The sequence below is a fragment of the Podarcis muralis genome, chromosome 16, assembly GCF_964188315.1.
Source record: "Podarcis muralis chromosome 16, rPodMur119.hap1.1, whole genome shotgun sequence".
NCBI classification, from domain to species: domain Eukaryota; kingdom Metazoa; phylum Chordata; class Lepidosauria; order Squamata; family Lacertidae; genus Podarcis; species Podarcis muralis.
This window is the reverse complement of record NC_135670.1, coordinates 4859240-4870874: the sequence shown is the minus strand read 5'-3', so window position 1 is coordinate 4870874 and position 11635 is coordinate 4859240.

The window sequence follows — 11635 nt, the reverse complement described above, 5'->3', positions numbered from 1 at the left end:
TAATGAAGAATACACATTTTGCTCACTTCCAGATTAGAGACCATGCCATTTGACAGTCTTGCTGCCTGTGTTACCCATAAGAAGAGACATGATGGACCAGGCCAATGGACCATCTCCTCCAGCATTGTGTCCTAGCAGTGGCCACCCAGGGACCCCCAGGGGAAATCTGCAAGCAGGACCTGAGTGCTTTAAAGCCCTAAACGGCCTCGGTCCAGTATACCTGAAGGAGCATCTCTACCCCCATCGTTCTGCCCGGACACTGAGGTTCAGCTCCGAGGGCCTTCTGGCGGTTCCCTCCCTGCGAGAAGCATAGCAACAGGGAACCAGGCAGAGGACTTCTCGGTGGTGGCACCCGCCCTGTGGAACGCCCTCCCATCAGATGTCAAAGAGATAAACAACTACCTGACATTTAGAAGACGTCTAAAGGCAGCCCTCTTTAGGGAAGCTTTTAATGTTTAATAGGTCATTGTATTTTAGTGTTTTGTTGGAAGACGCCCAGAGTGGCTGAGGAAACCCAGCCAGATGGCCGGGGTACAAATAATAAAATATTATTATTATTATTATTATTATTATTATTATTATTATTAGAGCCCTTTCCCCTTCTGCCCTCTCCAGCAACTGGTATTGACAAGCACTGCTGCCTCCGACTGTGGAGGCAGAGCCGAGCCATTGTGCCCAGCAGCCATCAGTAGCCTTCTTCCCAAAATTGTTTGATCCTCTTTTAAAACCATCCAAGTCGGAGGCCATCACCAGGCCCTCCTATTTTCCAGGGTCAGCCCCAGATTTACAGAAGCCATCCCAGTTTCTGATTTGATCCCAGAATGTCCTGCTTTTGCTTAAAGGTAAAGTTAAAGAGACCCCTGACCATTAGGTCCAGTCGTGGCCGACTCTGGGGTTGCGGCGCTCATCTCGCTTTATTGGCCGAGGGAGCCAGCGTACAGCTTCCGGGTCATGGGGCCAGCATGACTAAACCGCTTCTGGTGCAACAGAAGACCGTGACGGAACTTCCGGGTTAGCGCCATCGCCTAATGGCGGATTCCCTCCGAGCTCCGGAGGGAATCAGCTCAGCAGGGGTCGGGTCCTGCCGCGCCGGCGACGCGGGGACCCTTAAAAACCACGGGCGTGGAAGCCTGTGGACGTGGTGACTCGGTGGGCACCATTTGCGCCCCCGACTCGTGAAGGAGCCTTTTTAAAGGCTGCCGAACGGGGGACGGGGAGCGGCGTGGTGCTGAGAGTCCTCTGCTTCCCCTGCTGAGTGAAACCGCATGCCATGGACGGAGAGCGCTGACTTCTTCCTTTGAACATTTGGATCAAAAGCAACAACCCATGAGTAATACGGAAATTGGACTTAAAAAGAGAAATTTTCTTTTTGGATTTGGCACGATCAGGGAAGGCGCAAAGAGGAAGTCCGTCTCCCCGACTTGTAAACAATTCAAAGCAAGGACTAGATAACTAAGGTTGAGAGAATATCCTTTTCCTCACTGGATAAAAGCTATTAGTTTCACGATTGAAAAGTACAAGTAATTTTGCTGGAGGATAAGAGTTGATGTTGAGAGTTGAAGTGCAACCCCCCGGGAACCGGGAGTGATCCGTGAGAGAGCCTGGCAAAGAGATACAAAGATTTTGACAGCTGTCAAAGTAGCTGTCAAAGTTGAGGAATAAAAAGAGAACTTTGTATTTGGTGTCTTTGCTGGCTCGATTTGTTACAATTTGGATATAAATTGTTGAAAATAAGGAAGAACAAGTTATTTTGACTTTGGGGTTGAAACTGGAAGGATACTAAGTAACCATAATCCCTCTAGAAGGGTTTTTGGGACATTACAAGAATGGCTGTAAGTGGAAAAATACTCATTGAGCTGAACAGGACTTTTTATCTCCTGGGAAAGCTTCAAGAACAAAGCAATATTTTGACTACAAGGGTCTCTACGTTGAATGAGACAGTAAATAAATTTACTGAAATTGGAAGGGACTTGACTCAAGTTTTTGTTCCTGAACAAAAAACCCTTGTAGCGGAATTAAAAGTTTTTGCAGCTGAGCAGGAAGAGAAACCTAAGAAATGTGATAAAAGGGAACAAGAGATACATGATGATTTGGAAGGGAATGAAGGAGGAGTTACAATGCCGCAGAAGATCAAGGAAGGCCAGAGGCCTGTTAGGAAGGACATAAAGAATAACAAGAAGTGGATGATGAAAATGTGGTTTGAATTGGACAAGGAAGATTGGAGAGATCTCCTGATGTGGAGATCTGAAGACCTATGGATTACGAATTTGATTAAGATGGAAGTTAGAGCATTTGGGACATTCAGACTTAAAAGGGTTAAGAAACAAGATTTGAGCTCTACTTTTAGATACAGAGGTCTGGATGGAAGAAAAATGGACATTTTTGAGATACAGCTTCTCCGAGATTTGGTGCTTGGTATAAAGGACTATCAAAAAAACCGGCAAAGAGGAACTGAGAGAGAATTAAGGGCCTCGGATGTGAGGTCTCCAGGCTGACAGCAGATAGACTGATGGACATTGGGGGTCGAAACCGTGAAAGGGGAGTTGGAGTTTGGGAATCCAAAGGGTGGACAATTATATTTTGAATTTTTCTTATTTTTTCTTTATTTTGTCTTGCTATGAGTATAAAAAAGGGGAATTCGTGGAAGGGAATTGGGGGCGACCTTAGAAAAAGATTTTAATGTATAAAGACTGTGGATTATAAGATGAAAGTGGCTATTTAAAATGAACTAAATTGAATAATGAGCTAAACATTATAAGGTTAAAATTAGGGATAAGAACTTGTTGAACTAAATAAATGGAAATGGAATACAAGAAGGGGAGGTATGGGGAAGTCTTGGAAAGATGTTATTGAAAATAAGGTTTAAATGGTAAATGTTTTCTTTTTTCTTTTTCTTTTCTCTTTCTTTTTCTTTTTTCTGGATTTTTTGAAAATTTCAATAAATATGTTATTAAAAAAAAACAAAACACAGAAGACCGTGACGGAAACTAGAGAGCACAGAAACGCCGTTTACCTTCCTGCCAGAGCGGTACCTATTTATCTACTTGCACTGGCATGCTTTCGTACTGCTAGGTTGGCAGGAGCAGGGACAGAGCAGTGGGAGCTCACCCCGTCATGCGGATTCGAACCTCCAACCTTCCGATCGGCAAGCCCAAGAGGCTCTGTGGTTTAGACCACAGCCCCACCTGCGTCAAGGAGATAAGTAACCAAGCAAGATAAGGAGATAAGTAACCCAACAACCTTTAGAAGGCATCTGAAGGCAGCCCTGTATTGGGAAGTTTTCAAATGTTTCATTATGGGTTTATATATGTTGGGAGTCACCCAGAGTGGCTGCAGCTGCCCAGTCAGAATTATTATTATTATTATTATTATTATTATTATTATTATTATTATTGACTTTGATGTCCCTAATTTCATCGGATAAATGTTGGAGGGCATGCATCACTTCCTCCTGTAAGGCGATGAGTCTTCTCTCCACTGGAGAGAATATGCCCCCAAATAATATTGATTTCTGGGAACTCTGGATAGAGAGCTGTGCTGCTTTTGCACTGAGGTCTTGTTTTCAGGCTGTGATAGGAATTTTATGGTCTTAGATATATGGTAATGTTCATAAGTGTACCAACCAAGCACATACATAGATCAGCACAGGAAGGCCAACCTGGAACCATTTTGATTCCTAAACTGAGCAAATGTTTTCTCTGCAAGGTCAAACTGGAAAAGCCTCCCCATTGTCTTTTCCTTCACAAATCCTGTCTTAAGGGTATGTCTGTGTTTGAATAGGGTGTGAGCCTGCGACCTGGCCCAGGAACTAAGTATTTATCATTACAAAAGACTAGCCAGGCTCCCCAGGCAATCCAATCAAGTAACCTGCCAGACAGGAGATAAACAATATTCAAATTTCTGTTTTAGACCGCCTTTTCTGTGATGTAGGTATGATGTATCTGAGGGGTGGTCGTAGGTTACACCCCTTCTGTGATGTATGTATGATGTTTCTGGGGGTGGTCTTGATCTACAGGGTGGCAATTTCAAAAGTCTTTATAAGGCTTTGCACGCCATTTTTCTGGGTCCCTCCTCTCTCCTGCGTGTGAGGGGAGCACCCTGTTGCAACAGATCAAGAAAGGCCAAGCCTACAGGCTGCTGTTTTGCTCCAAGTTATCCTGATTGGTGTCTTTGTTTTTTGTCCAAGGGAGCCCTCGGATTTTCCCGTTAACAAGGCTTCCCATTGGAGCATCTGGTTAGCAACTGTGAGAACAAGACACTGGGCTACGACGGGCCCCCTTTGGCCTGATCCTGCAGCAGCCAAGCTCCTCTGATATCCTCCCCGTGCTCATTCTGTCTGTCTGACTCATCAACTGCAGTTCCTCTTCATATGCAGGTAACTGAGATAGTGGAGAAGAAACATCTCTCTCATTTCTGGGTGCTTCCTAGCTGCTTAGCAAAGGGAGGTACTTTGCTTGCTTCAGCTGCACAGAAATATTATGCTTTTAAAATGCAGTCTTCATGGAACAACCACCACCTTTGACTTTCAAAGTTGAAAGCAGGGGCTGTCCCAGAATAACTGAACGCGTCACAATGGAGAATGCATGTAGAACATAATGGTTCCCTCAAAGAAACAAGTCCTGTTAAAAACAGCCCTGTCTCCTGAAACTTCCTTCCCTGCCGCATGGCGCATAAGAAGAGCCTGCTAAATCAAGCCAATAGCCTGAAGTAAACAAAATCTGCCCCTTTCCCCTTATGGGGTATCCAAGAGCCCGTATAGAGTCCTTAAGTGAGTTCCCTATCAGTAGGAGAAAATAACAGAGGCCAACCAGCGAATTTTGAGAAGCAAAGCAGCTAGTAAGCCTGGTCACTCCATTTTCAGACCACACCTGGAATCCTGTGTCCAGTTCTGGGCACCACAATTTAAGAAGGATATTGACAAGCTGGAACGTGTGCAGAGGAGGGCAACCAAGATGATCAAGGGTCTGGAAGCCAAGCCTTATGAGGAACGGTTGAAGGAGCTGGCTATGTTTATCCTGGAAAGAGGAGCGATAGGATAGCCATCTTCAAATATCTCTAGGGCTGTCACACGGAAGAGGGAACAAACTTGTTTTCTCCTGCTCTGGAGGGTAGGACTTGAACCCGTGGCTTCAAGTTACAAGAAAGGAGATTCCGACTAAACCTCAGGAAATACTTTCTGACAGTAAGAGTTGATCGACAGGGGAACGGTCTCCCTAGGGATGTTGTGGGCTCTCCTTATTTGAAGGTTTTAAAACAAAGGTTGAATGGCCATCTGTCCTGGATGCTTTCGATGAGATTCCTGCATTGCAGGGGGTTGGACTAGATGACCCCTGTGGTTCCCTCCTACTCTGCAATTCTATGCTTCTTTGAGAGGGCAAGATTCCAGTCCTCATGGTTCCAGTCAAAGCACTGGGTTAGGCAAGAGCAGAGGAAGCAGACCATTGTCCCACGTAGCTCAGCACTGTCTACACTGACTGGCAGCATCTCGCCAGGATTTCGAGGAAGGAGACATTCTGTGTACAAAGCAAGTGCTCTAACCACTGTGCACTACAGCCCTTCCCCGCTACATAGGTGTGTTGGAATGAATCCACGGCAGACGAGAGGCAGGTGTCACATGAGGCGTCTGCCAGGGCGAGCCCCGGGGACCCTCTTTTATTGAATATTACAAACATTGCCACAGGTGTGCTTGTGGCTGATTGGTTGATACAAACACAAAGAAACTTGTTGCTGATTGGTTAACATAAGTACAAGGCGGGAACTACATGTGAGAGGTGGGAATTACATGTGAACATTAATCACCGATAGATTAAAGGCTGGGAAACGAGGTTGGAACTAGACAGGCATGAAACCTCCTAATTAAATTATAACTAAAGATTGATATAGCATAAAACAATTACTAATGATTGATCATAACATGAAAGAATATAATAATCAAGTTCTGTAGATGTGGTCAGCTAGGCATTAAGAGCAGGTCATATTGTTTTTCCATGAGCTTAGGATGAACTGAGCAAGGAAGGAATGTCTTGGTGTTTGGAACAGGTCTGTACAGTGTGTGCAGAAGCAGGGGAAAGATTATAAGTGAGACTTCCCAGAATGCAAGAGAAAAGAAGCATTACTTCCCCACAATGCAACAGTTATGTGCAGAAAGAGAACTTCCCTTTATAGGTGATGGTTTTCTGTAGCTTGATTCTATTTTGGAAGGTGATTGCATCACACCCTAATTATCAGGCGAGGAGTTTTGAGGGACCCAGAAGGGAAAGAACAGATGAATGAGTTTCCTGCTGGAACTCGTCTCAGTCGCAGAGAATACCAAAAATGTCCCGAAGTGTTCTATGCGCCAGAGGAAACGTCTGAGGAAGGATACTGTTTGGACTATGTGTCGGCAGCTGCCACATGAGAGGGACGGCCGTGCATTTAGAAAAGGGGAAAGAACCTCAATGTACGATATAAAAGGAAGGAAACTTTACAAACCTGTGGCTGGCAGCCAAAGGAGGCTGGGGATGCATCTCCTAAAGAGCATTTCCTCACTTTCATCCCCATCTGACAAGCATTTCGTAGTCAAAGCATCCTGAAACCCCAACGCCCAACTGGCCCCTTCCCCAAAACTTGGGCACATACCTATGGTGGCTGTTTTGATCCCTGCCTCTAAGTCAGGGGTCAGCAACGTTTTCAGCAGGGGGCTGGACCACTGTCCCTCAGACCTTGTGGGGGCCAGACTATATATTTTGGGGGGGGGGGAATGAACGAATTCCTATGCCCCACAAATACCCCAGAGATGCATTTTAAATAAAAGGACACATTCTACTCATGTGAAAACATGCTGATTCCTGGGCCATCCGCGGGCCAGATTTAGAAGGTGATTGGGCCGCATCCGGCCCCCAGGCCTTAGTTTGCCTACCCATGCTGTTAAGTTGTGGGTGAACATATCAGACGACACAGCGATTCTTCAAACAGCTCTTGTTTATTCACAGGCCAGGACAGAACTGAACTAAAGGGTTCAGTCAGCCTGCTTATATAGAGCTCCAGTACCACGTTACTGTAACAATTTTCTAAAACTATCCAATCACTGAATGTCACTTTTGATCCCTTATTTGCATAACTATCTACAGTATCCCCCTGCTGGCCCAGGGTGAGAACTTCAGTACATAACACATGCTCTAAGCGATCTTTCCTTGGCTCAGCCAAAAGGAGTCTTTGCGTTGCCCATCCAAATCCCGTTCCCTCTCCTGCCTCCTCTGCTGTTGTGGCAAATAAATAAGATAAAATGTGGGCTTAGCATCTAGCCAGAGAATTGTAGAGTCGGAAGGGACCCTGAGGGTCATCTAGCCCAACCCCCGGCAAAGCAGGAATCACAGCTGGCGAATTCCTGGCAGGCGGCCACCAAACCTCTGCTTAAAAACCTCCAAGGAAGGTTTGCCGCCTCCTGACAGAGTCCATTCCACTGGCAAACAGCTCTTACTGTCAGAAAGTTCTTCCTGATGTTTAGTCAGAATCTCCTTTCTTGTAACTTGAAGGCGTCGGTTTGAGTCCTCCCCTCCGGAGCAGGAGGAAACAAGCTGGCTCCATCTTCCATGTGACAGCCCTTGAGATATTCGAAAATGGCTATCATATCTCCGCTCAGTCTCCTCTTTCCAGGCTAAACATACCCAGCTTCTTCAACCATGTTGTAAGAATTTTAAGGTCTCAAATATAGGATAAATATTCATAAATGCACACATATCTAAATACAGTGGTGCCTCGCAAGACGAAATTAATTCGTTCCGCGAGTTTTGTCGTCTTGCGATTTTTTTCGTCTTGCGAAGCACGGTGTCGGGAAAGTTTTGGAAAAGCTTCAAAAATCACCAAAGTCTTTAAAAACCTCAAAAAAGGCTACCACACCGCGTTCTATGAGTTGCTCCTCGAAGTCAAGTCGCAACTGTATTAACGGTGTTAAGAAAAAGGAAACAAACTTGCAAGACATCTTGCAAAGCAAGCCCATAGGGAAAATTGTCTTGCAAAGCAGCTCAAAAAACAAAAAACCCTTTGGTCTAGCAAGTTTTTTGTCTTGCGAGGCATTTGTCTTGCGAGGTACCACTGTAGATGAAACATGTGTCTGAAATAGTACAGGAGAGCAATCCTGAAGCCAGTTTGACTCTCCCAATGACCTCAAATATTCCTCTGCTGTAAGGAAGACAAATGGGGAAAACCTTCCCATTGTCTTTTGCTTGCAAATCCTGTCTTAAGGGCGCATTTGTGTATGAATAGAGTGAGCCTGTGACCTGGGTTCAGGAACTAGAGTATTTACCATCACAAAAGAATGGCCAGGCTGCCCAGGTAAGGCAACCAGTGACCATTATCAGGTATCCTGGCAGACAGGACTTCTGCTGTAGACCGCCTCCTTCTGTGATGTATATATGATGTTTTAGGGGGGTGGTCTTGGGCTACAGGGTGGGCAATTTCAAGAGTCTATATAAGGGCTTGCACACCATTGTTCAGGGTTCTCCTCCCTCCTGCGTGCGGTGAGTTGGGGACCGTGTTGCAACAGTTCCTTGAACAAAGATCAGGCTTACTAGCCGCTTTGCTTCTCAATATACTCTGGTTGGCCTCTGTTATTTTTTCCTACCAATAGGGAACCTTAGAAGGACTCTATACGGGCTCTGGAATACCCCACAAGGGAAAAGGAACAGTTTTTTCCTTATAACAGCCGTTCCTCATAAGGCTTGGTTTCCAGACCCTTGAGCATCTCAGTCGTCCTCCTCTGCACATGTTCCAGAATCACGTTGGATAGAACATTTCTGGAGCAGTGGGAACTGCTCACCCATGTTTCTTTAGAGGGAAATGAGCTGGTTTTTCAAGTTTGATGCTGCACTTGAATGAGAACAGCACCAATTGGCTAACACCCAGGAAGTCACGAAGGCACTTCCTCCCTATCCAAGATCAGTATCTTTAAAATGATCCTTCCTTCCTTCCTTCCTTCCTTCCTTCCTTCCTTCCTTCCTTTCTTTCTTTCTTTCTTTCTTTCTTTCTTTCTTTCTTGGCAAACCCTGAATGTGTGTATGTGTGCAAGCAGACAAATGTGACGCTTGGGCATGGGCAAAAGGAGATGAGCTTCACGAATTCAGCGGTGGAAAGGAAAGGCTTTCGACTTACCTGGCATTATAAATTATCTGCTTATTTACACGTCTATTATATTTGCTCGCTTTATTTTATTCATTATTATTTATGTTCCATTATAGGTTATTGTTTCAGGATTCTGACTTATTTTATCCAGCCGTAACAAGTAAAAAGACACAAACACAACCCAAGACCAAAAGAATAGAAAGGTTGTCTCAGGCAGAAGAGTGGCATTTACCAAGGGTGCCTCTATCTGGTTTGAGGCACAGGACCTCGAACGTACCTGCAATCTGTTTTAACCGCATAGATGGACAACTTCAGCCTAAATATAGCTCTGAAATGGCAAGCTAGAAGCCTGGTTTCCTGTTTTCAGCTGGGGGGGGGGAGAGACAGATGAAAAAGGCCATCAGAGAAGAACAAACACACTCCTGTGCTTTTCTAGGTAAACCTAGCCCAAATGATTTTTGGCATGAAGCTAGTCCTCATGAGTTTTGCCAGCCTGGCAAGTTAGTCTGAACCAGGGATGGGCATCTCAGATGATGGCAACTATAAGGTAAAAGTAAAGGACCCCTGACAGTTAAGTCCAGTCGCTAACGACTCTGGGGTTGTGGCGCTCATCTCGCGTTACTGGCCGAGGGAGCCGGCATTTGTCCACAGACAGTTTTTCCGGGTCATGTGGCCAGCATGACTAAGCTGCTTCTGGCGAACCAGAGCAGCGCACAGAAACGCCGTTTACCTTCCCACCGGAGCAGTACCTATTTATCTACTTGCACTTTGATGTGCTTTCGAACTGTTAGCCTGGCAGGAGCAGGGACCGAGCAACGGGAGCTCACCCCGTCACAGGGATTCGAACCGCCGACCTTCCGATTGGCAAGCCCAAGAGGCTCAGTGCTTTAGACCACAGCGCCACCTGCATCCTGATGGCAACTATAGCTCACTCCTATTATCATCTCTGGCCAATTGGCCATGCCATCAATTGGGGAGCGGAACAACATCTGGATGGCTGGAATAGATTGTAAGCCTGTGGCTCCATCTTTCCAAATCCTGTTGTTGCCTTTGGCATCCGTCTATCTCGGGAGACCACGGAGGAGTGTGCCTTTGCGGGTGAAGCCAAACCATCGGAAGGTTGCAGCGCCTTCTGTAGCTGTGAAGACTGATAGGGGAGAGACATGTTTTGTTGCAGCTGGGGCAGATGAAGGCGTCCGGTTGTGCTGCTGCAGATGTACCGTGGCGTTTCTTCTGTCTGTGCTCCTCCCAGCCATCATTCCTCCTCCAAGGGGGAACCCCTGATTTAATAGTGTTATAAATGAAGGAAGTTAGAAAGGAGCAGAGTGACATTTCCTGGAACCTTAAGGATCGCAAAAAGTGTGACGAAGCTCGTCTCTTCTGCAGACCCTCCAAGTGTCCCTATTTTCCAGGGACAGTCCCGGATTTACAGAAGCCGTCACAGTTTCTGATTTGATCCCGGAACGTCCCACTTTTCATTATGGCATCCCTATTTTCAACGGAAAAGTGTTGGAGGGTATGGAGTTATCCGACCCCTGAAGGCAATCCTGTATAGGGAAGGGTTTTTTTAAAACAGTACAGTGGTACCTCGGGTTAAAAACTTAATTCGTTCTGGAGGTCCGTTCTTGACCTGAAACTGTTCTTAACCTGAGGTACCAATTTAGCTAATGGGGCCTCCTGTTGCCGCCGCACCGCCGGAGACAATTTCTATTCTCATCCTGAAGCAAAGTTCTTAACAAGAGGTACTATTTCTGGGTTAGTGGAGTCTGTAACCTGAAGCGTCTGGAACCAGAGGTATCACTGTAAGTATGTGTTTATCATGTTTTATGTATGTTGAAAGCTGCCCAGAATGGCTGGGGCAACCCAGTAAGATGTGGGGGGTATAAATAGTAAAATTATCATTATGGAATGGGACGTCCCTGTTTCCATCAGATAAATGTTGGAGGGTATGCTTCTGCAGTTAGAGTCCAGGGGTCAGCAAACTTTTTCAGCCGGGGGCCGGTCCACTGTCCCTCAGACCTTGTGGGGGGCCGGGCTATATTTTTTTGGGGGGGATGAACCTATGCCCCACAAATAACCCAGAGATGCATTTTAAATAAAAGCACACATTCTACTCATGTAAAAACACGCTAATTTAGAAGGTGATTGGGCCGGATCCAGCCCCTGGGCCTTAGTTTGCCTACCTATGATTAGACGTTAGTCCCCTTTTGCATCAGGCCAGCTGAAGGCCAACTTTCCCTTCCACAGGTGGAGGCGCCAATTTTCTCCCCTCGCAAGGCTCCTGCACCTTGAACAGTGTTGCAGGAATTTATGTATAGGTTGGGGGGGTTGCCCCTCCAACAGATATCATGCACATGCAGCCCACTACCAAAATCAGCACAATCACTTTTGCAACTTTTGTGATTTGTCCCCACAAAACACTTCATCACAGTTTCTTCCTATCTATTCAAAGGGCCTTTGCTGCATGATACAAAATGTATCTACGTACTGGCTCACTAAAAGGGCCGCGGGTGGCGCTGTGGGTTAAACCACAGAG